Source organism: Macaca mulatta, chromosome 1 (genome assembly GCF_049350105.2).
Source record: "Macaca mulatta isolate MMU2019108-1 chromosome 1, T2T-MMU8v2.0, whole genome shotgun sequence".
Taxonomy (NCBI): Eukaryota; Metazoa; Chordata; class Mammalia; order Primates; family Cercopithecidae; genus Macaca; species Macaca mulatta.
Window position 1 is genome coordinate 128,634,487 of NC_133406.1, and position 25,631 is coordinate 128,660,117.

Consider the following 25,631-nt stretch of genomic DNA (forward strand, 5'->3'; position numbering starts at 1 on the left):
AAGCTCTGGCAGTAGATCTTCCTCTCCCAAATGACCTCAAAACAATCTAACAGCAGGGAACCCAGTGAGGCAGAGTGGTGGCTGAAATGTATAAATGGAGATAAACATGGTCCCAGGTGCCATCAGAGAGTCAACAGACCCCAGGCTTCAAAGCACATTGCTGATTACTCTTGATGGAGGGCCCACAACTGTTTTAATCATGCAATTATTTTGAGGATGGATTTATGAGAAAGGAGATTCACCTCCCAGCCATTTTGCAGGGTGGCTATCAATAGATTGGTCTAAAAGGAAGAACAAAGAAAAGGGCACCAAAGAAGATAAATGAAAATACAAGGTAAGAAGGGGGTAGAAGCTGTAGCATTGTAAACAAATCCAAGCCAAAATTGTCAGAGGTGGGGAACTGTTTTTAAAAATTATTTTGAGGATGATGATGACTTTTTTGTTTTGTTTTTATAGTTTAAGGGCATAAGCTGAACTGTGGACATCCTGCCACTGGGAATTAAGTTAAAGTAGAAAAAAACACAGAATGTAATGGGGACTCCACTCACAAGAAGAATTTGGATCAAAGCGTGGCAGTGAGGGGAAGCATTGAGCAGGTGAAAGTGAAGCAGAGGCTTTAGTCCTGCAAGAAACAGTCGCCTGACTTTAAAGCATGCCTGTGTCACTGACAGCATTTAGCAGTGCACAGTGTGCAGAAACTTGGCTCGTCAGCCCTCCTGATGCTGACAGATAGGGCAGCTTCACTGTGGAGCACTACACAAGCTCATTTGCTGCCTTCATCAGTCTGTAGGTGCTGACTTTGCTGGTAGAGTCACCACCTCAGCCACAGGGCCTCTTCTCACTTACCCACTTCCTCCCCATTCACGTTGCTCCTCTCATCAGAGACACTAAGGCCCACTGGAGCCTGCTTTGCATCTCTTACATCAGAGGTTTGGGATGGCACATTGCAAATGATCTTTGCAAACTCTTCCGTCTGTACTCTTGAAGTCTAAGCAGACAGGCAAAGAAAAAGTGGCCCAGGAGCAAAATGTCTACATTTCTAAAATGAGTCTGAAATGAAGCTCATCTGAAAATGTAGCTGGAGCCAAAGACAGCTTTCAGGGTCAAAGTTGGGCAGGATCTCATAGAGTTGCAATCCTGCAAATTTTATTTGTTTTGTTAAAAAGAGAAGGAAGTTTTTTAAAAAGCTAGATAGTACCCCCTTAGTTGGCATGGTATGAAAAATAATCTAAAAGACGTTCATCATTTTTTAAACTGCCGTTGTGAACATTTTACTGGGAGGAGTGGGTTTTGTATTCCAACACAACTGTTCATGCCCCAAACTTGGGAAGGGAGAGAAGAAAACATTTTACAAAGGAAAAAATGAAATATTTGTTACCTAAAATTTTCTACTTTGACAAAAATGAAAGTTCAATTTACAAGCTAAAGAACATTCTGCTGAATCTTCAGTGCACCCCAGAACATCCTACCAGTGGCCTCAGCTCTGCCAAACTTGGTACCTTTCATCTCAGAGTCCCCAGTAAACACTAATTTCCACAACATTCTAAAGTTGGCCAAGTCATTCAAATTATAGTGATGACGGGTTGGGCGATAGGTGGCAATTTTCCTTTGTTGTCATTACCCTTCCCACATACTGGGCAACTGAGGCATGGAAGAACAGAGGTAAGATGTTGGCTTCAAGGTTCAGGACCAAATCGGTGGTGTTCCAGGAACCAAACCTTGAACATTCATGTCATCTCTGGGAAGTGGCTTTTTGATTCAGCACTGGTACTTTCCAGTGTCAGCACTTGTATGTGTCAGTAGCTAAGTCTCTCGTCCAAGGGCCCCAGGTCTTCAGCCTCTGCTTCATCTCAGGAAAGCCCTCTGGCAGTTGAAGAAAATGGGATGGGTGGGGAAGTAGGGTGAGGCCTCAGTGAGTTTGATGGTTGGGTGCTTGAATGGAAATCTAAGAGGGGAAGAAAGGCTCTGTGATTGTGATTACTGTAAGGAGAGCCGATTGGATTGGAAAGAGCTAGCAGGACGTATACTATGTCCTCCCTTGATAATGATGCATCACAGTGCCATGGCCACACCTGACTACACACTTCACTTGCCCTGCCCCCTTGGGTGTTAGGTATATCCCTTCAACTTTGGAAAGGGGCATAACATGTAGATACTGGGGTAGATTTTCCTGAGGTTTTATTTGTATCCACCTTTAATGAAAATAAACAGGACACTTATTTCTAGGTTGATAAAAATGGCCTTAGAGTATCTAAATAATTCTGTGTCAGCTGGACTTACTGTTTTTTTAAGTGGCAGAAGAGAAGGATGAACAATGTTCACTAAGTAGAAAAGGTTAGAGCAGTAGATGTTTGCTTCCTCCTATATTCTGCATGATCTCTTGCCTCAGAAAAGTGGGAGAAAAATAAACCAACACACCACCTGATGAATGTCCCACCCCACAGAGTAGTCTAACTCTGTGTCTCAGCAGGAAAAGGGGAAAGAGGAAGAGAAACTGACATTTAATGAGTGCCAACTCTATATTGGGCACTATACATAAATAGTTGAATTTAATCCTCCATTAAAAACCCCTACTATGTAGATATTATTATCCCCATTTTTAAAGATAACTCTATTCAGCTCTTGCAATTAGGAAAACATGAGACCAAAATTTAAGAGCCAGAGCTTCCTGACTCCAAAATCCTCTCTTTCCTGTTATCCTGCTGAAGTGCCCATTTCAAATGAAGCCCGACTTGATCCTGAACATAACCTACAAGAAGAAAAGGACCGCAGGTGGGTACTGTCTCATTACCCAACATAGTTGTTAGAACACCCTCAGTGACAGAAAGGGTCAGGATGCCAAGTGGTTGTTTACAAACGCTGTTTGGCTAAAGGATCTCATTCACTGAATGAACACATTTCTTTCCATGGTTGGGGATGCAGGTCATGGACTGTGGAGGAAGAAACCCTATGGCTTGTTTGTTGAAAATTCGGTTAAAGTTTACCCTGAATCACTTCTCAATAAATTTACACATGCCTTAAACTAGATGGACCTTTGAAATCATGTTACTCTTACCCTTGTAATAAAAATAATAATAGCCACATTTATTGAGGGCTTATTATGTGCCAGGAGCTGTTCTTTAGGCTTTATATGTGTCATTTAACCCTCCAACAATCCTATGAGGAAGGTATTATTATTTTCTCTTTTTTACAAATGAAAGGCACAAAAAGGTTAAGAAACTTGTCCAAGGTTACACAGGAGAGAAATGGCAGAACTGGGATTTGAACTTTCAAACCTGGGCACCTCTCAACTATACTTTCTGCTACCTGTCATCAGGGAAGATTGTACATAGATAGGAAGGGTGAGTTTTTTCCTGGGTGTTTGTTTCTTTACTTGGAGAAGGAGATATTTTTCTCATTTTCCATTTCTAGAATAATAGCAATCTTCTGTCACAGAAAGCACCAAATCCCTTTACCCACATTCATGTTAACCTGCTAGATAAGTCTATTCAGTACAATCTCTTAGTCCTCCTTAGTCATTACATAGCTTTATTCCTCCCTTTCCTTCTCCTCAGCTGGTCTTCGGCATCTTCCTTTTGTGTTAGGAGTGAGGGGTGATCATAGACAAGGATCTCCTTTCTCAGCAGTGGGTTACCTCTCTCTGATATGGCCATTGTCCTGGACACCCAGGACAACAGGTGTGATTGAAATCAGAGAGTGGTTGAAATTCAACTTCTTAGATACAAAAGATCCCACTGTGATCACAGGCCTCACAAAGAGAAGCAGGTGGTTTACCCACACTGAACATTGTCATCGAGGTTAATGAACGCGTTCTTACGTAGTCTAAATATAAGTATGTGGACCTCACTGAGGAGAGACCAGGCCCTCAAGAAAGGTCTTGGAAATCCCACCCTCTGCTGTTGTGGAGAGGGGAGTAAGCCAGATGCAGCAACCTCAGCTTCTGATTTTGACTGCTGAAACTCACATCTGCCTACGCTTCATGTGTAAACAGGGTTGCAAAATTACTCACTCCACTCACATGCGTAAAGAACGTAGAGTTTCTTTTTTCTCTTAATCACCCTCATCTCCCTTATGAGTCCTCACCTGCTGGGTAGCAAGAGAGAAAAACATAGTTTTAGCTCAATAGATTTTAAAACTAGTCTGATGCAATTATGTAAGCAGTTTCTTTAGGCTTAACTTTTTGACTTTGGGATAAAAGAGTGTTTCAGATTCCTTGCTTCTTCTGGTTTCTTTTCTGTAAATGGCACCAGTGGTTCTCAGACCAGGTCCCCTGGTGCCCTCCCCGTACTGCTCTGCCCTCTTAAACATGGTGGTGCAGGGCCATCTACAAAGCAGTGTCCTAACAAGGAATTTCAAAGGGAATGGGGAAAGAGCTCTCTTGTTCTTGATGTTCTTTAATCGATTTCATTCTTCAGGCAGAACACTGGAGAGGAGGCTAGGAGAAGACAGCTTGCTGCCTGGCATGTGGCCACTCCCTACCTCTCATAGCACTGGCTGCAAGAGGAGGCTTGCTAGCCTCTATCACAGGCAGAGGAATATCTATTTACGCTTAAGGGAAACTCTAAAATCAGAGACTTGGTTCGTGAACTTCTAGAGACTGTAGAATATCTAGTTTGTTTTTCAAGCTGTTGTGATTAACAGTCCTGACCTGCCAAGGCATTAGGCCAGGCAGGGCCTCTGCAATGTGAGCTGCAAAAAGCGGGGTTTAGAGAGGAATGGCAATACTGTGTGTGACACTGTGAAATACATATTTGGTCTTTGTTTTAGTTTGTTCTTGTGTTGCTGTAAACACCTGAGGCTGAGTAACTTATTTTAAAAAGATGTTTTATTTTGGCTCATGGTTCTGCAGGCTACACACAAAGCGTGGTGTCAGCATCTACTTCTGATGAGGGCCTCAGGAAACTTACAATCGTGATGGAAGGAGAAGAGGAAGCCAGTGCATCACATAGCAAGAAAGGGAGCAAGAGAGAAGGGGACAGTGCAACACACTTAAAAAAAATAAGCCTTATCTCACGAGACAGAACTAACTGAGTGAGAGTTCACTAATCACCAAGGGAATGATGCTAAGTCATTCATGAGGGATCCGCCCCCATGATCCAGTCACCTCCCACCAGACCCCACCTCCAACACTGGGGATTATATTTCAGCATGAGACTTGGAGGGCACAAACATCCAAACCATATCAGTCTTCAACCCCTCTTCCTGACATACAACTCCTAAAACTCTTAGAATTTCCAGAGTGCTATCTTTTTATGTGTTAATGAAGTGGCTAGTGGCTCACAGCCCCTAGGAAGCTTCAGGATGGGGGCTGGTCACTGGAAAGACCAAGTCATTATTAGAGGGTTGGGACTTTCAGCCCACCCCCAACCTCTGGGGAGGAGAGAGGGGCCAAAGCTCAAGTTGATCACCAGTGGCCAGTGTTTTAATTAATCATGTGGCCGGGTACGGTGGCTCACGCCTGTAATTCCAGCACTTTGGGAGGCCAAGGCAGGCGGATCACGAGGTCAGGAGATGAAGACCATCATGGCTAAAACGGTGAAACCCTGTCTCTACTAAAAATACAAAAAATTAGCCGGGTGTGGTGGCACACGCCTGTAGTCCCAGCTACTCAGGAGGCTGAGGCAGGAGAATCACTTGAACCTGGGAGGCAGAGGTTACAGTGAGCGGAGATCGCACCACTGCACTCCAACCTGGGCAACAGAACGATACTCCGTCTCAAAAAAAGTAAAAATAATAAAATAAGTAAAAAAGAATGAATCATGCCTATGTAATTAAGCCTCCATAAAAACACAAAAGAATAGGGTTCAGAGAGCCTCTGGATAGCTGAACATCTGGAGGCTCCTAGACAGTGGCATGTCCAGAGGGCATGAAAGCTCTGTGCCCCTTTTTTGCCCTATGCATCTCATCATCTGTATGCTTGGTAATATCCTTTATGATATACCAGTTAAATGTAAGCGTTTCTCCGAGTTCCTTGAGCCACTCTAGCAAATCAATGGACCCCAAAGACAGGATCGTAGGAATCCCAACTTGCAGTCAGTTGGTCGGAAGTTCTGAGGCCCAGACTTGCGACTGGTAGGAAGTAGGGGCAGCTTTGTGAGACTGAGCCCTCCCTCAACCTGTGGTTTCTGCTGCTATCGCCAGGTAGATAGTGTTGGAACAGAATTAGAGGGAGCCCAGCTGGTATCTACTGCAGAACTGCTTGCTTGCTTGATGTGTGAGGAGAAAACCCCACGCATTTGGTCACAGACGACTTCTGTGGTCACACAGACTTCTGTTCGTCACAGAAGTCTTCTGTGATGATTGTTGTGGTGTGAAAGCAGAGGAGAAACACAGTTTGAATTTTTCCACTTTCATACTGTGGTTTGCTGAACATTGCTCAATGTAGGCTTGGGATGGTTGATCTGGGGTATGTAATAGAAGGTGCTTAAAAGTGCTCCTCAACAGTTTTGAAGTCTGTGGGACAAAAAAAAAGTGCTCCTCAAAGGGGAGGCAGGGTAGTGTAATGCTTAAATATATGGAATCTGGATCCAGACTGGACTCTGGTATTTCCTTGTGATGTGGACAACTTTACTTATTTGTAAACTCAGTTTCTTCATCCTAAAATGGCATAATAACAGTATCTACCTCCTAGGGTTTTTACAAAGTTTAAATCTGTTAACATATATAAAAAAGACTTTTGCCTGTCTCATAGTAAGCACTCAACAAATGTTAGCTATTTAGATTCCAAACATATATAGCATTCGATTACAAAGCTGGGAAACATCTTATGTATGGTATAGCAGAAAGAACAGGGATTTTCAAAATAGCCTAAGTTACATAATCTTGAGCAAGTTCTATGGCCACTGTGAGCCTTGTCTGAAAAAGGAGGATAATTACATCATAGGATAGTTGTGAGAATTAAATGAAATAATATATGTGAAACACTTAGCAAAAAGTGGCACCTAACTGAGGTTCACAGTGTTTCTTCCCCTTTTTCCTGTGTCAGTAATATGCTGTCTTATGATTATTTACTATTGTGTTCTCAACCAGGAGTCTTAAGCTTTTATAATCTCCAAACCAGCTAGCACATAGTAGAAACTCAATAGCATCATTCACGGTTCAAACGAGCCTCCAAGTCTGAGGCATGAGACCTAGAATGTCTCCCCTGTTGAGTGTTGCTGGTCAGAGGACAGTTCCCACCCCTCCACCACCAACTTCAACTGTTCTAGGTGTATATTTCCCCCCTTTCTTTATGAAAATTGCTCTGTGGTCTGTCGGAGGCATTTATGTCTGCTTTACTCACATTGCTCAACCCACACTTGGAGAGAAATGTGTTTGCATAAATACTAGCAGATGATTTTTTTAAATATCGCTTTTTCTTTCCTGGCACTCTGTAAGAGAAATGAGCAAATATAAACAGAGGAGTATCACACTAGAAATATAGCAGATGGGCTTCTGCTGGGGATCTGGACTTTCCTGGAGTATACACATTTGGGATATGTAGGATTATGACAAAATCCACTTGTAATGTTCATGCTTTTTATTTCTTGGGCACAATATTAATTGCTTAAAGACTGGGCTTAATGCACACTTTCAGCCCCAATTCTCCCATTGGGAAAAAAGCAGGATCCTATAAACACTCTGTATAGTAGGGATTGTCTTCCTAAGCCTATCATAAATCCAGTTTGATTGAGGAATCAAGGAGAAGTAAGAAAAATAAAGTTTTTCTTCTCTCCATGCTGTAATGACAGGGGAAACAAGGAAACTCTTCACTCCTCATTTCAGATAGCTTCATGCTTATGAACAAGGGTTTATTATGGATATTAAAAAATGGAAACTGACAACACATACTCCTGACATATCTTGATTTAGGCCACCTCAATTCAGACTACACATCTTGAAGAATACATTTATATGCAGGGCATTGACCGTGAGCCGTCCATAACTCCAGCCTACACCTTTGGCCCAGATAATATTTTCATTTATTTATTCATTCAACAAACTTTGTTAAGCATCTATGCTATAGACTGAATGTTTATGACCTCCTAACCCCAAATGAATACGTTGAAAGCTAATCCTGAATGTGATGATATTTAAAGGTGAGGCCTTTGGAAGGTGATTAGGTTATAAGGGTAGAGCTCTTAAGAGCAGAATTAGTGCTATTTTAAAAAGGACTCCAGTGAGCTTCCTCACCCCTTCTACCATGTGAGTACACAGTGAGAAGACTGCCATCTATGAACCAGGAAGAGGGCCCTCACCAGCCACCACCTCTCTCAGCACTGCAGATTTGGGACTTCCCAGTCTGCAGAACTGTGAGTAATAAATTTCTGATGTTCATAAGCTACTCACTCTATGGCATTCTGTTATAGCAACTCAAATGGACTAAGATCATCTGCTATGGACCAAACACCGTACAAGGAATGGGACTATGGCGATGAAGAAGACAGACGTGGTCCCTGATATTATAAAACTCAAGTCTAGTGGGAAAACAGACTCTTATGTTATAATTTAACCATTCCTTTAAAAAATGCACCAAGAAGCAATCGTTTCCATTTCCATCAACCACACCATGTCCCAAGGATTGGCCTAGGACAAACTAGGAGGTGGAAGCTGTCCTGTGGCCTCCTTGTTGTCAGAGCCTCTGTATGGCCTTTCAGAACTCCAGGGAAGGGTTCCTCATCCATAGTTGACCTGGCAGTCATTTTTCCTTTTTTTCTAAAGGGCGCCTCAAAATAATGTTTTGTAACATGTAAATGATCCTGCCTACCCATAATGGTGACTCCTGGATCTCAGAGAAAGCCCTGCCTTTAATCAATAAACGTTAACTCTTTTTTTAAATTGCAAGTATGTTTATCTATTAGGTTTAACAAGGGAGGCAGCATAATGTAGGGCAAAGATCACAAACTTTGAAGTCAGCCCTATGTTCTAATGTTGGCTCAAACATTTATTAGCAAGTCCCCTTGGCAAGTTATTTTACTTTTCTGCTGTTTAATTGTCCTATGTGCAAACTGGAGAAGAGAGCACTTAACTCTGAATTGTTGAGATTCTTAAATGAAATAATCACTTAGAAGTGCTTAGTATGGAGCACATGCTCCTTTACTATGCTCAGGAACTTATTTTCTATGAAACAGGACTTGCCCTTGGAAAAAAAAAAACAGCATTTATATGAAATACTTAATGATATTCATACAACTTTGGGCTATTTGGCAAATGATAGACTATATCCATAGCCAACTCTGCCCATCCTGACAGGTGCCAACTCTCTCTGCTTTTGCTGCCCTAACTGCAGCTCTAAACACACCTCTCCAGCAGGTAACCTAACTAGGGAAGCCCAAAATAAAGATGTCAGAATGCTCCAAAAAGAAATGAGAATAAGAGACAATATGTCACTTTATGTTAAAACAAAAAAGATCCTCAGCTTTGCCATGTGTTATCCCTGTCCTTTGTTTTATTGTTTTTTTCACTCATTGAAAATGTCCTCTCTTTTCTCTAGGATACTTGAAGATGTTGAGCTGGAGATGAAGCTTGTGGGTGACATTAGACAGGGAATACACAACTAGAGGGCTGGTGACCTTACCTCAGGCAATTTCTTTGTCCTTCAAGACCCCTGTACCAGAAACTCCTATAGCCCAAGAAATCTGTACTATTTCCTGCCTCTGACTGTCCTACAGGTTCCTCCTGCAGCCTTCAGGTTGCTGGTCCAGATATTGGTAAGATTTGACACATGGCTAAGTAGTGGGGCTGATTCAAAAAGCTCTAAATTTTGTACATTAATTAAATCAAGACTTATAGTTTAAAAAGCTGAATACAAATTTAATGTTCAAAACATAGTGGGGGAAGATGGGCTGATTAACTGTATTGGTTATTAGGCAACTATTAATAATGATGGTGGCATAATTGTCTATATGATAATAGTAATATATATTTAGCAAAAAGCAGCATACACAATTCCTTATACACAGAACGAGTGCAACTGTGTTACAAGAATAAGTCTATATGCCTATAAGAGAACTTGAAGGAAACACACTGAAGTGTTAACATTTGAGGGTTGGAACTATGGCTAATATTTTTTGTTTCTACTTTTATTTTTATGACAACCATGTATTGTTTATAGTCTTAAACTATAAACTTCATTTTGAAATGAAGACTTCAGAGACCAAGAATATGCTTCCCTGTGATGATTTTCATGAATCATTTCCAAAGAAGAGTTTCATTTATTCACCAGTGGGCTCAGTTGAGCAGAAGTCAAAATGAGCAGAGGCAGCACTTAAGAAAGTTCATGGGTTCAGAAAGTTCACGTTTATCAAGTCTTGGGTCTCGGTCTTTTTTTTTTTCTTTTTCTTTTCTCTCTCCTTCCTTCCTTCCTTCCTTCCTTCCTTCCTTCCTTCCTTCCTTCCCACCTCCCTCCCTCCCTCCCTCCCTTCCTTTCTTTCTTCAGTCCTTCCTTCTGTTTTTCGTCTATCTCTCTTGCCCAGGCTGGAGCACAGTGGCATGATCACGGCTCACTGCAGCTTTGGCCTCCTGAGCTCAAGCGATTCTCCTGCCTCAGCCTCCCAAGTAGCTGGGACTACAGGCTCACACCATCACACCCGGCTAATTCTTTTATTTTTTATTTTTTGTAGAGATGGGGTCTCACTGTGTTGCCTAGGGTGTGAATCTTTCTTTGCAGGGGCTATAGTTGTTTCTAGCTGCCAAAGCTGTGTTAGTTTTACATTTTCCCACTTCTTCTCAAGATCAAATTTTTGCTCTTTCCAAGTCATGGCATCTGTTTTTATACTTATGCGGGATAGGGGTGGGAGAACTGCAGAAGATAAAAACCAAAGGCTGACACCAGCCCCCACTGCAGGGTCAAGTGAAGCGAAACGTTGCTGGAGGCTTAAAAATCAAAATCAACTTATTTTGTTTTCCTCTGTTTGTAAGCTAGTCCCTGAACTTCCTGGTTTTGACCTAAGAGAAAACCAGACAGCTTGTGATCAAATCCTGTCACCCTCGTGATCTGAGACCACCTGCCTCAGGAGACATTTTATAATTCTTTTTTCAAAAGATTCTCCTGGAGGTCATTTCACATAAACAGTCCTGAACGCATCTTAGGCCTTGTTCTTTGCACACATGGATTTTCCTTCTGGTCTTTTCGTGACAGATTAAAAGTCCACTGTGGGCTGGCCAGGCAGAGCCTCATGAAATCAGACCATTTGTCTTGTTCCAAGGGCTCAGCCTATTCCACTCCTTTTTTACTTAGAAAGGTTAAAAAAAAAAAAAGTAGGAGTCATATCTTAAGCTACCAGGACAAATTCCCAGTGGCTTCTAAGCAAAGCTGGCCTTATGGGGCAGCATCCCAGGATCTCTCAGCAGAGCCTCATCCTCTTAGGGTGCTCGGCATGGTCAGGATCAATGCTGCCTGGAGCCTTAGCTTTGAGGTGGCGATCCAGCTCCACCACTACATTTCAAGATCAGATTTTGAAAAAAGGATGCATTCTAAACATTCCCAACAAACAAAAAAGTACAAAGAAGAAATTTAAAATCTGCCCTGACTCTTGTCACCCAGATACCATATAACCAGAAAGGGAATGGCCTTAGAGCAGTATCATTGCAGGTTCCTGATTAGCAGCTTTGCAGCAACTTGAACAAAGAATTCCAAGCCCTACAACTCAGAACTTGTAAACACAAGAGTACAGCAGTTAGGCGACTTGTCTAGCTGATTTTTACTAGACAGCCCAGTGTTAGCAGTTCCCGAGGGGCCTGGGTTTAACTTGAGTCAGCCAGGGTGTGACAAGCCACAGCACTGATCTCACCTTTGCAAGCCAACACAACCCAGCTCCCCGCCCCCTCCGCCCACTCAGCTGCTCTCAGCCACCTCTGCCAACTTGCTCGTTTTGTTTCTATTTTTTCTCTCTCTCCCTCTCTCTGGGCAGCCACCTCCTCTGCTATTTACCCCCCAACACACCCGCTGATCCTCAGAGCTCTGCTGTGGAAGTGTGGTGACTCATTTGTTACTTAGGTATTTTGGGTTCATTACTCTTCAGCCACTTTACTCAGAAGAGCGACGCAGAGCCAAAACAGAGAAGAGAGGAAATGGGGGCGTGCAGATGGGAGGGGGTGGGGCAGAAATCCAAGAGCTGCTGTGGAAAAGTTCAGCGCAGTTGCTGTTGTCAAAGCTAGGACTCAGAGAATAAGGCCATTCCAAAAGCAACAACAGGAAGGAAACAGTGCTTTGATTAAAACTTCATTGAGAGAGCTGGAAACACACCCCAGAGTTCTCCCACAACAGAGATGGTGTGTTCAGGAATCCAAAAGAATCGTCATTGCTCTTTGGGAATATTTATGAGCAACCACACCCAAGCTATGTTGACTTGGCCAAAGCAAGGTGGAAGGGTGCAGTTACAGGACGGTCAAGCATGGCCTACAGAACATGATAGAAATCATTTACCCTAAACTTCGGGTTTCCTGCTTCCCAATATACACATGCCTTTGGCTCATATACCTAGATTTGCTCTGTGCACAATATCTAGGATTGAATGGCTGCTGTCCTGAGTAGACAGACGCTGCTTGTGCTGTGAACAACAGTGACCCTTTGTGACAGGTCAGCCAGGAGATTTGTGAATATATATGTTTGAGAGGCTTTCAGAATGTTATTGTTTAGACATTAATTTTCCTTAAATTGTTCTCCCCAAGATTGTGCAGTACATGATGCTTCTGCTTGCATTATAAGTCTGCCTTGTTGTAGACTGTGTTCCAATCTCTTTAGAAAGAGTATTGAATTACTATTTGTGACATTTGCCATCCATTTCTAGTTTGGGGCTAGCAGGATTAGCATGCAGGGAGTATTCATTCTTTTCTACTTATGTATTATTTAATCTAACAAATATTCCCCAAATGCCTAATGTTGGAGCCAGCCCTCCAGGTCCAGAGCTGGGGTGTGGGATAGAGTGCAGACCTCTGATGAGCAAATCCAAAATGGGACTCTGAACTTCAAATTCTGAATTCTGAAAGAGAAAAGCTGATGAGACTGATTCATGATAAATCTCGTGATTATTGAGCTTGGGCTGTTAAATCCTTCTTAATGTAGCATGATGTAGGATGTGTGTGACAAGCCACAGCACTGATCTCACCTTTGCAAGCCAACGCAACCCAGCTCCCAGCCCCCTACAGCTGCTATGTGCAAACCATTTTACCGAAAACAGTGGGAAATACAAAAAAGATCTGTGATGGAAGCCATGAATTAGGATGACAGAACAGAAAGATAGAAGGATCCAGGTATCTGATGACATCATGCCACCGTCTCAGCCCAGACAAGTCAGTATCATATAGATCATGTTATCTGATCAGTTTTTTAAAAAAACTTTAATAACACCATGTGCTCAGACATTTTAAAACACTTCTAAATAACTTTAGGAATAAATCAACTGTGATTAAGTCCTAAATAAAAGAACAAATTATAACAAAAGTTAGATAATATAGAGAGCTAAATAATGAAATATATTCCAAAACTTATGCAGAGAAATTTACAAAAGCTTTAAAATGTTTGTTTAGTAAAGAAGAAACGCTGGAAATTAAGGAGCCACATGTCCATCTCAAGACATTGGATAATGGAACAATAGCACACACACAAGGAAGTAAATGGAAGGAAGTATTAACAGAGCAGAAATTAATAAAATTAAAACAAAGTTATGATAGAAAGGATCAGGAAAACAAAAAACTGGTTCTTTGAAAAGACTAATAAAACTGACAGGAATAAAAAAAGAAAATCACTACATATGTAACATTTTTTAAACAATAGGAGATGATTATAAACTTCATGCAACCAAATTTGAAAACTTGAGTGAAATGGCCAGTTCCCTAGAAAAATAAAACTTACAAAACTGACTCAAGAAGAAATAGAAAATCTAATTAAAAAAATATAGCTATTTTTAAAAAGTTGAATTGGTAGCTTAAAATCTACCTACAAAAACAAAACAAAACATACCAGGGCTAAGGGGGTTTATAAGCAATTCTGCCAAACACCTAAGAACAAGATAATCATAATCTTGTACGATCTATACCAGATAACAGAAAAGGAGGAAATGACTACAACTTATTTTATGGTGCTGGCAGAATTTTGATGCCAAACCAGACCAAGAAAACTATAGACCAATCTCTCATAAATGCAGAAGTAAAAATTCTAAACAAAATAATAGAAAATTAAATCTAGTAATGCATTAAAGTTAATATTTGTGATCCCTTTGGGCTTATCCCAGAATATAATATTAGAACATTGGAGAGGCTGAGCACAGTGGCTCATACCTGTAATCCCAGCACTTTGGGAGGCCAAGGCAGGTGGATCACTTTCAGGAGTTCAAGACCAGCCTGGGCAATATAATGAGACCCCATATCTTTAAAAAAAAAAAAAAATAGAAAATGTATTATTATAATTTACTACATTTATACATTAAAGGAGAAAAATTCAAATTATTTTAATGGGTGCAGAGAAAACATTTTATAAAATTTAATTCACAGTAAACATTCTTAGCTAATCATTACAGAGGGAACTTCCCTAACTTGATAAAGGATCTTCATCCAAAATTTACAGCAAATAATATGCTTAGTATGCATGCTTAATGGTTAAATGTTTGTTAGAAGCATTCCCTTCAAGTCAAGAATAAGACAAGAATGTCTACCATCACTACCTCTATTAAATTTAGTACTGGGGGTCCTAGCAAGCAGTAATAAGATAAAAAAATTAAATGTATAAGGATTTGAAAGGAAGAAACAAACTACTGTATTCACAATCAATGTGATTATCTACACAAAATTCAACACAATCTACAAACTGTTAAGAGAGTTCAGCAAAATCCATAGAAACAAGATTAAAATGCAAAAATCAACTGTGTCCCAAATTAAGAAAAAACAAATAATTAGAAACTATAGTAGGCCAGGTACAGTGACTCATGCCTGTAATACCAAATCTTTGGGAGGCTGAGGTAGAAGGATCCCTTGAGCCCAAGAGTTCATGACCAGCCTGCGCAATATGGCAAAACCTCATCTCTACAAAAAAACAAAAACAAAAGCAAAAATTAACTGGGCTTGGTGACATGTGCCTGTAGTCCCAGCTACTCAGGAGGCTGAGGTGGAAGAATCACTTGAGCCCAGAAGTTCAAGGCTGCAGTGAGCCATGACAGCACCACTGTACTCCAGCCTGAGTGACAAAGCGAGACCCTGTTTCAAAAATAAATTAATAAAAATAAATAAATAAATAAAACTGGATGCAATAAAAGGCACAAAATCTCTCTGAAAGGAATCAGAAAACTGTATCTGCATGGAGTTGGACTTAGTATTTAAACAGGTAGAAATAGAGCAAAGAGATTCTCAGTGGAAGGAATTAAGGCCCATGTAGAGGAAATAACATACCAGGAAAATGTGGAGCATTTTCAGGGAGTGTTTAGAAGTTTAATTTAACCTGAATGTAGATTTAGTGCTGAATAATGGTGAAAGGTATATTGGGATAAAATCTTGGAAACATTTTATTTTATTGTCTTATAGAGTCAGAATCTTGCTCTGTTGCCTAGGCTTGACTTGAGTTCCTGAGCTCAAATAATCCTCCTGCCTCAGCCTCCTGAGTAGCTGGGACTACAAGCATGTGCCACTATGCCTGGTTTTGGAGAAATTGAAATACCCAGTTAAGGTATTTGGTAAGAAAACCTGAATTGCCTAAGGTGTACTATGGTGTCTAGATTGTGTTTCAAGTACGTTGGCTCTACTTGAATTATTTTGTTAGGAGTTTGAATCCAGATGTTAAAACTAATAAATTAGTTTCTTCACTGAAAATTAAAATATCATTAAGACACCAAAACAATAATAGCTGTGTTAACACATTTAAGGGGATGATACAATTTAGAGAAATATATAAATATAGATATCTAATTATAATAAGGCACTTTTTTTTGCAGTTCTTTCACTGTTATCACTACTTAATTTTTCTACAAGTTTTACTCTGTCTTGATTATAAAAAACACCTTATTCACTTGACCTTGTTTTTAGACCCAAAAGCTCAGTGGTTTGCTCATTTAGTCATTTATTTTATGCTAATATTTATAACGTCTTCAGCCAAAATCATACAGTCTTTGCTTTCATGGAGGGTAAATTCTAGGGCAGATGTATAAACAAATCATTAATGATAATAGAGGTGATAGAGGTATGCAACAGTTGTTCTTCTAGAATGGAAGAGAGGCTCCCAATTGTGTTGAAGTAGTTAAGGCTTCCTAGGGAAGAGATGCTTGAGAGGGATGTTCAGCAGTTAGTAAGCTGAGCCAGAGATAAGAGGGTAGAGAGTATCCCCAGAGAAAGCTCAGGGGCATGAAACATCATGTGTATATAGTCAAGTGTGATCAGAAAACAGGAAACCATTAGAAGTACTTGGTGGAATAAGGGGCTAAAGATGTGGGCAGGGGCATTTCATGGAGGACCTTGTTTGTTAGGTGTTTTAATTCCATCCTGAAATCTACTGGGAGAACAAAGTCTTTTTAAACAGGAAAAAAACATGATCTGTTTGGTTTTCATCTTAGATTATTCTGGTAGTAATGTGATATGTGGCAGCAGTGTGGCAGACAGATTAGAGAAGAAACACCCAGAAGCCCACTATGATGATCCACGTGACATATGTCAAGGGCCTCAGCTAAAGTAGAAGCAGTGGAAGTGGATTACAGAGATGGCAGCTTACAGGCTCTAGAAGCCTAAGTAGCCAATCAGTTGTGTGAGTGAGGAGGGGCACGTCCAAAGAGAAGGACGGATTTCCAGCTTCACACCTGTGTACATGGCTTGACACCTGAGGCAGGAAGAGAAGCAGGCTTATGGGGGAAGATGATGAGTTTGAGACCTGTTATCATCAATGCAGAGAGAAGTTTCAGTTGGGCATAGAGACTTGAGGCTGTGGTTATTTGCAGAAGCTAACATAGTGTATTTGTGATCACCAAAGAGAGCTCATAAGTAGACTGGGGAAAGCAAAAACCGTTTTTTCTGTCTGACCAAAGAATTAAACACAGAAGGACATGAAAAAGGAAAAGAGAGCAGTATACAATAACCAAAAGGAAGAGATGTCGAGGAGGGAATATTTCACAGCATTAAATACTGTATAGAGGTCAAGGATAGGCCTGTGCAGGTAATTAGTGATTTTGGGGAACAATTTTGTTGGCATGGTGAACATGTTTGCCAGATTGCACTAGACTTGTAAGTGAATGGGAGGTGAAAATGGAGGCAACAATAATAGGTAGACTTAAAAAACTTGGCTTTGAAAAAGAGAGAAATGGCTAAGAGCTAGAAGAGAAGAGTGGGCGAGTGGAAGTTGTTTTTAGAGTAGAGATGATAATATTTATATTTTGCCAGGAAAGATCAAGTAGAGGGGAAGCTTGGAGTAAAGGAGATAGAGAGGATAACTAACAGAGTAAGAGTTTCCTGAGGCGTAGGCAGAGGCCAGATGGAGGGATTAGTTTTGAACTAGAGAAAATGTCCTGAGAGGAGAGAAAGAAGAAGGGATAGAATTAGACTAAGAGTTTTTAGGTGTTGTTGATGGAGCTCAGGGAGTTCCAACTTGGTAGCTTTAATTTTCTCATAAAGTAGAAAGATGATTTACTGAAGTTGCAGGTGAGAAAGGTGTTGAGGGTTTAAGGAAAAAAGAGAATGCATGAGAGAGCTGTTGAGAAGAATGTCAGAAGGAACAGGTTAGCAGCAGCTTGAGAGTCACCTAAAGTTGAAGCAAATGAATCTATATAATTGCTTGTAACCACTTAGGTGCAGAAAGCAGGAAGTCGATTTGCAGGGATGGGATGTCATAGAATAGTGGAAAAACAAGGACAAGGAGGAGGAGGGTTGAGAGCAGCTGCAGGGGAGGATAAGAAGGCAAGGCCACTGGTATTGAGGAGTCAAGGAAATATAAGATCTTGTGTTACATTGAGCCTTCTATGTGGACCTTGGCATTTAGTTTCACAGTCTGATAGAGGCATAAGAGCTTAGCAGGGGTTGGGATGGGAATGTGAATCAGATTCCAAAGTCTTAGGTGAAGGCTGGGGCACCATGATTTACCCAGCCATGATGACTCAAGACTGCAGTACAGTTTGCCATAAGAAGCAATCTCAAGGAAGGCAGTAAGGCTCCTTCTCAACATTCCCAATTAACTACTTGTTTGTTTGTTCATCCTCTCATCCATACGTTCATTCAATCCTTCAACAACCTGCAAATATTTAGGGAACACTTACTGTATGCCACTCCTCTCTCATTGGAGGTGAAGAAGACATCTCACTCAACTCATCAGTTCTAAATCACATATTTTTCTCCTCCCCACCACCCCCCACTTTTTTGTTGTTGTTGAGACATGTTCTCACTCTGTTGCCCAGGGTGGAGTGCAGTGGCATAATCTCAGCTCACTGCAGCCTTGACCTCCTGGGCTCAAGCAATCCTCCCACCTCAGCCTCCTGAGTAGCTGGGATTATAGGTGCCTGCCACCATGCGTGGCCAGTTTTTGTGTTTTTTGTGGAGATGGGGCTTCACCCTGTTGCCCAGGTTCGCAGTTGTTTTTTAATGTTTCTGAAGTCATTTGGGATGTCAGTTAGACTGTAGTCATGATGGAGCTGTCCTGGTCTGCCCAGGTTCAAAATTAGTCATCACTGTTCATATTGTCACGACTTCCATTTAGTTAAGGACACTGTTGGTAATAATATGTTGAGCTTACTTGTTGTTTAAATTATAAAAAAAACTATACTATGATTCCTGTATTTGCAGAAGGCATGAACATAGTGGGGCATGAATTTGATACTAGTGAAGCAAATATTCATCATCAGAGAAATGATTGCAGTTCCATATATTATTCTGAAAAAAACAAGAATCAAGAGTTCTATGGGACCTGAGAAAGAAAGATACCTACAAGCAAAATTGTGTTGTTTTATTAGTGAGATACATACAAAAGAACTGTCTAAAATCAACCAAGCCATGCAATGGAGGGTGGTAGGAATTGTCCTTTATTTCAAAGCATGAGAGGCTGGTGTGATTAATCCCGGGGTCACAGGGCTATAGTTAGGGTATTGTGTCACAGTTTAGTTGGCAGGATCTTTTTTTTGTTAGTAGTACATAAAATAATGGCATATCTTATAATCAAATGTGTCTTAGAGTAGATAATATATGATAACTCACGTCCTGGAACTCTCTAAACATCTTTCGGAGAAACACAGAATGTCAGAACTATTAGAACCAATTCCCTCCTTTAGCAAATGAGGAAAGTGAATCCTGAGAGGTGGGTGGCTAGCCCAGGATTACACTCAGAGCATGTTTGAGCAGAGGAAATTTATTTGCTACAGGGGAAATAAATTGTCTTGCCTCATGGCAAAATGAGTAAGAAAAGATAAAAATTACATAATGACTTGATGGCTCAGACTGACACTAAAAACCATATGATTGCTTTTTTTTTTTTTCTATTGGAAGGACAATAAACAGCTTTAATAACTACTAATCTTTGACAACATGCTTCTGATTTATATCCATCATCCAGATATACTTAATCTCCTTAATCACTGGCCTTGCTGGCTTTATGGTTTAAATATTTCATTGAGCACACTCTCTCAGTGTACCTTTTTATTTTTCCCATGACATTTTGAAGACACATGAGACAGTTTTAAATAGATATAGAGAATAATTTATTATTTGATGTGATTATCTTTCAGTACCTAAAAAAAACCAAATTCCCTCCCTGTTAGTCCTCCCCTGGAGCTAAGATAGTTGAGGAATGCAGGTGTCCAGACTTGAAAGAGGAGGATTAAATTGGGAACAGAGGTGACATTCATTCTGTCCAATTGATAAAGCCACAATGGAATAGCTAGAGATAGACTTATCTCTTTCTACCCCATTCTGTTTGGTCCATGCTGTCATAGAAACAATCTATTGATTTACCATCCACGGCTCCTAATATTATAAGAATATATAGTAAAGGGTGTGAAAATAAAGATGAAAGATACTTAATTTTCTAGTTTTGCAGTGGAAAGTTGTAGACTCTTGTAGTGAGATTTTTATGGCCAGCAGTTGAAGCTCATCCTCCTAGGTTTGGTATTTTGACTGAATAAGCCTTATATTTGTGGGTTTATTGTTTTCCTTAGTTATCAGAGCTGTTACTTTTTCTACTCTTCCTAAATAACAGCATTGTGGTCACCAGCCACATCAGGCATATAAAGTATTCCCTATTTATGTATGAATTGCTCTAGAGACATTAGAAGGATGTAAACAGCACTATACGAGAGTCTGTTTGTTTCTTTGGCTCCTTCTATCTACAGTGTGAATGCAGTGTCCCCCCACATGCATATGTTAGAGCCTAATACTCAGGGTAATAGTATTAAGAGGCGGTACCTTTGGGAAGTGATTAAGTCATGAGGGCTCCACCTGAATGAATGGGATTAGTGCCCTTATACAACAGGCTTGAGGGTGCTTTCTTGCTCCTTCTGTCTCATAAGGACACACAGAAGCCACCATTTATGAAGAACCGGCTCTCACTAGATGCTGAGTCTGCTGGCGCCTTGATCTTGGACTACCCAGTCTCCAGAACTATTAGCAGTAAGTTTCTGTTGTTTATGAATTACCCAGTGTAAGGTATTTTGTTATAGCAGCCCAAGCAAACAGATAGGGAGATTTTGCCTTTTCTAGCGGTAAAATTAATCTGTGGTACATCTTGTCGTACATCTCCAATCATTTCTCTATGCATGATATTCACAGTTGAAATATCAATTGTGTCCAGGTGCAGTGGGTCACACCTGTAATCCCAGCACTTTGAGAGGCCGAGGCGGGTGGATCACCTGAGGTCAGGAGTTTGAGACCAGCCTGGCCAACATGGTAAAACTCCATCTCTACTAAAAATACAAAAACTAGCTGGGCATGGTGGTGGGTGCCTGTAATCCCAGCTTGCTAGGGAGGCTGAGGTAGGAGAATCACTTGAACCCAGGAGGTGGAGGTTGCAGTGAGCTGAGATTGTGCCACTGCACTCCAGCCTGGCCAAAAGAGTGAGACTCTGTCTCCAAAAAAAAAAAAAGAAAGAAATAACAATTGTACAGACAGTTGTGTATCTTGTTTTGCTTATTCAACATTATTATATAATTGTTCTTTGTGTTACTATTACTCTTGTTAAGTATAACTATTAATAGCTGCAAAATATCTACTGTTAATGTACCATAACTTTCTTTACCCATTCTCTTGTGATTGTAAATTGCATTTGATTTTTTGGCTATTTTTTAGTTCAGGTTTTTTTGTTTTTTTTTTTTCAATTCAGGTTTTCACTGTAAGCAATGCTATTTTAAACAATTTTATGCGTTAATCTTTTGTGTGAAATGAGACTCACATAGAAGTTGCAAAACTATGACTGGGATTTTAAAAATATACTGGAGTAGAAATTAGTGAACTCGTGACCTGAAAGTGATACATCCTGCTCAAACTGACTGTAATTTTTTTTTTTGTTTTGTTTTTTTTTTTTTTGAATGGGGTCTTGCTCTGTCGCCTAGGCTGGAGTGGAATGGCACAATCATAGCTCACTGCAGCCTTGAACTCCTGGGCTAAAAGTGATCCTCCTACCTCAGCTTTCCCAGCCACTGGGATTACAGGTGTGAACTATTGCGCCTGGTTAAACTGACTGTATTTTTTTTTTTAAGCATGAGCATTTATATATATCACTATCGGGGTAGACTTCTTGCCCCAGAGAATAATGGGGCATATGTCCAGCAGCCTGGGATGTATACTCCTTTTTTGCACTTTTCCAGGACAGGGAAAGACATTGGGGGTGGAGGAGAATAGGAATGTTTAGAAGTTCAGTGGCGATCTGTGCCTGTCAGCCTCTGCTCTGCCACCCGGAAATATAGAACTCTCTGCAAGATACTTTGTAAACATTATTTTTCCCACTTTCCAAATAAATGATACTTTCCATGAAGGTGGATTGGCTTCTAGACCTCCATGCACCCTACATCCTCTGCAGTTATCACAGGACTATATGGTTGTAGGAGCTGGGAACCCAGGATAGCCAGGTTCAGGCCAGGAGGCCAGGCTCTGGCCTAGGTGGGAGTAATCCCCTAGCTTGGCACTCAGGAGCTTCAAAGGACAAGCAGTCTGAAAGCTCTTAGGTCACACTTTCTAACACAGCTGTTAGAATACACACCCTCTAAACAGGAAATGCCTTAGGAAGTACAACTGAATACTTTTTATTTTTTTAAGAAATGATTAAAAAGCCTGAGCAGAGGGTGACATTTATCTGGCATTACAGTTAACAAGCTAGAGATGCTCCCTGACTGTCCTGATTTTATGTTCTAGGCAATTGCGTGCCCACTGCTGCTTAACCGGAGCTTAAACATTCCCGAATTAATCTATAACTCATTTTGCTTGTAAAATGAATGTCTCACTCAAGGGAGTTGCAAGTTACATAGCTCGTTTTTGCTGTCATAGGAAAGAAAAAGATTTACTAAACCCTAAACCAATATTTAGACACCTCTGTACTCGGAATATGAAACATTTAACACTGGGCAAAAGAAAAACCATGTAAAACAGAGGATAGGGAGGCTCAGTTATTTGAATAGCATTAGGAAAGGCTAAAATTAAGAGCTGCTGACTTCTAGAAAAGACTTAGCTGCATGGCTGCCATGGTACTTCTCCACCCCTTGTGGCCCACCTCTGCCCCTGCCCTGCCCTGTGCCATTTATTTCAGTCACACAGCCTCACCAAACGGCTGTTTCATACCTCAGGGCCTTTGCATGTGCTCCATAATATCTGGAATGCCCAGTCCTCTCTTTGCCTCTCTTTGTTTTACAAATTCCTGCTCATCGTTCAAGGCTGAGATGTCACTTGACTTGGTTATTGCATGAAGACAGCATAGTACAGTGGAAACAACTTAGACTTTAGGGTGAGATTTAACTGGGTTCAACTCTTGGTTCCATTTCTCACTAGATGAGTGACCTTGGACAAGTTAACTTGACCTCTGTGACTCTGTTTCCTCCCTAGTTAATGGAGCTAATATCTCACTCACCGGAGTGTGGTGCATATGAAGTCACACAACTAAATAAAGTGCTTGTATAAAAGCGTATTTAAAGTGCTTATATAAAGTAGACACTCAATGAAAGTCAATTTTATTTCCCTATTCCCATCTTGCAAGGCTTCCCTGAATTCTCTAGGCAGCATCATTTTATTCAAAACTTAGAGTATGAGCTTGTATCTTATCTTTGAGTCTGTAGTACCATAGTATTCAAATTTTTCATGCCATGCTTAAGTTGTAGGGCTTCCAAAGATGAAAGGAAATAGGATGGAATCTATTTATGGAATTTTAAATTCATTAATTTATTTAACAAATATGTATTGAGTTATATCGGGTGGAAGCTAATCCTATCACTTGCATTCTTGGTCTGTTTTTTCTTCCTTTAGATTAGGGTTTCTTGACCTCTAGCTTGTTGGCATTGGCCAGATAATTCTTTGTCATGAGGAGCTGTGCTGCGCATTAAAGGATATTTAGCAACATCTCTGGACTCTATCTAGTAGATGCTGGTAACAGCTCCTCTACCTCAGTTGTGACAACCAAAAATGTTTCCAAATATTGAATGTCCCTGGTTGAGAAAAACTGATGTAGAATTTTGCACCCTTGGTTATTCCCTCTCTCTAGTCTTCATGCTCAGCCACTATTGGCTCCTTTCCATCATAAAAATATGCTGTTTTCTCCAGTCTTTAGAAGCAAATCAATCAACCACAAAACCTTCTCCCATCATAGTCAAGCTCTCTAAAAGTACAGACTGCATTTACTGTCACTTTCCATCCATTCTTCCACCTGCTGCAGTGAGGCTCCCTGCATCCCACTTCATAAAGGGCCCTGGCAAAGCTCCTACTGAGAAATGGCAAAGCCCTGTGTCCTCTTTGTACTGTTCACTTTGATTGTCCTGTGTGACATTTGAAAGTTGGTGAATTCCAGGATCTTTCTTTCATGGTTCTTCTTTGACCCTCCTTCACAGGCCCTAGTGGTATCTCCTTTGCTCTGCCTCTTAAGTTCTGGCATTTCCTAGAGGTCTATTCTGTTGTTTTTTTGTTTGTTTATTTGTTTTTTTTGTTTTGTTTTCTTTGAGATGGAGTCTTGCTCTGTCGCCCAGGCTAGAGTGCAATGGCGTGATCTCTGCTCACTGCAACCTCTGCCTCCCGGGTTCAAGTGTTTCTCCTGCCTCAGCCTCCCGAGTAGCTGAGATTACAGGCACCTGCTGCTGCACCTGGCTAATTTTTGTATTTTTGGTAGAGACAGGGTTTCACCTTCTTGGCCAGGCTGGTCTTGAACTCTTGATCTGGTGATCCACCCGCCTTGGCCTCCCAAAGTGCTGGGATTACAGGCATGAGCCACCGTGCCTGGCAACTAGGGCTCTAGTCTTGATCTTCTCTCTTCTGTCTTTCTAGGGCACATTCACTTATTCTCATGGCTTTAAATCTAATGTAAATGCCAATTCCAAAGGTTTTACTTCCAGCCCCTATTTCTCTTTTAAGTATTAAACCTATACATCCACCTGTGTGCCTTACAACCATCTCAAAGAGAACTTATTATCCTCATCTCATCTTCCCAAAGTTGCTTCTCCTCCCACCTTCCCTTCCTCCTCTTGTCTACCCGTGGAGCACAGTGAGAGCATTAGGCCCTGGCGATACAAATATTTGGCACTTTTGTAAAGATGTTCTCCTTAGTTTAGCTAATACAAACAGTCCCTAACTTACCATTTTTCGACTTTGTGAATGGTGTAAAAGCAATACACATTCAGTAGAAACCATACTTTGAGTACCCATACAACTATTCTGTTTTTCACTTTTAGTTCAGTATTCAATAAATTACAGGCAGCCGGGTGCAGTGCCTCACACCTGCAATCCCAGCAGTTTGGGAGGCCGAGGCGGGTGGATCACCTGAGGTCAGGAGTTTGAGACCAGCCTGGTCAACGTGGCGAAATCCCGACTCTAGTAAAAATACAAAAATATTAGCTGGGCATGGTGGTGTGCACCTGTAATCCCAGTAACTCGGGAGGCTGAGGCAAGAGAATCTCTTGCAGTGAGCCGAGATCACACCATTGCACTCCAGCATGGGCGACAGAGCAGGACTCTGTCTTAATAAATAAAGAAATAAATAAATGGAGATAGTCAACACTTTATTATAAAATAGGCTTTGTGTTAGATGATTTTACTCAATGGTAAACTAACATACATGTTATGAGTATGTCTAAGGTAGGCTAGGCTAAGCTATGATGTTCGGTAGGTTAGGTGTATTAAATACATTTTTGACTTCGATGATATTTTCATCTTACAACAATGTGACCCCATCATAAGTTGAGGAGCCTCTGTAATGCAAGACTGAGTTTATTCTTCCCCTTCTGTAGACCCTCTTCAAAACCCTCTGGCTGTGGACCCACATGGAGCAGCAAACCTTAGAGTTATGTTAAATGAGATAAACTTCATAAAATACCTGCCACATAATAGGTGTGCAGTACATGTTGGCTCCCCTTCCCCTTGTGATATAATATAAAATATCTTTGGTGTTTTGTTTTTTTTTTTTCCTGGTTCCTGTCATAGCTTCTAAAACCCCTAGAATTTCCTTGGTGATGGGAACATCTTTGTTATTCATAATGAGCTCCTTTAATAACTCCAGCATTTATGCCAATAAG

General features: G+C 40.8%; 1 long non-coding RNA gene across 1 annotated transcript; it reads left to right on the forward strand.

Moving 5' to 3' along the window:
• Positions 1 to 258: 258 nt before the first annotated feature.
• LOC107000284 (uncharacterized) lies at positions 259 to 5,925 on the forward strand. Its single transcript, XR_001447317.3, has 4 exons — positions 259 to 334; positions 463 to 596; positions 2,709 to 2,772; positions 4,850 to 5,925. It is a non-coding gene; the product is annotated as an uncharacterized LOC107000284 (long non-coding RNA).
• Positions 5,926 to 25,631: the final 19,706 nt, after the last annotated feature.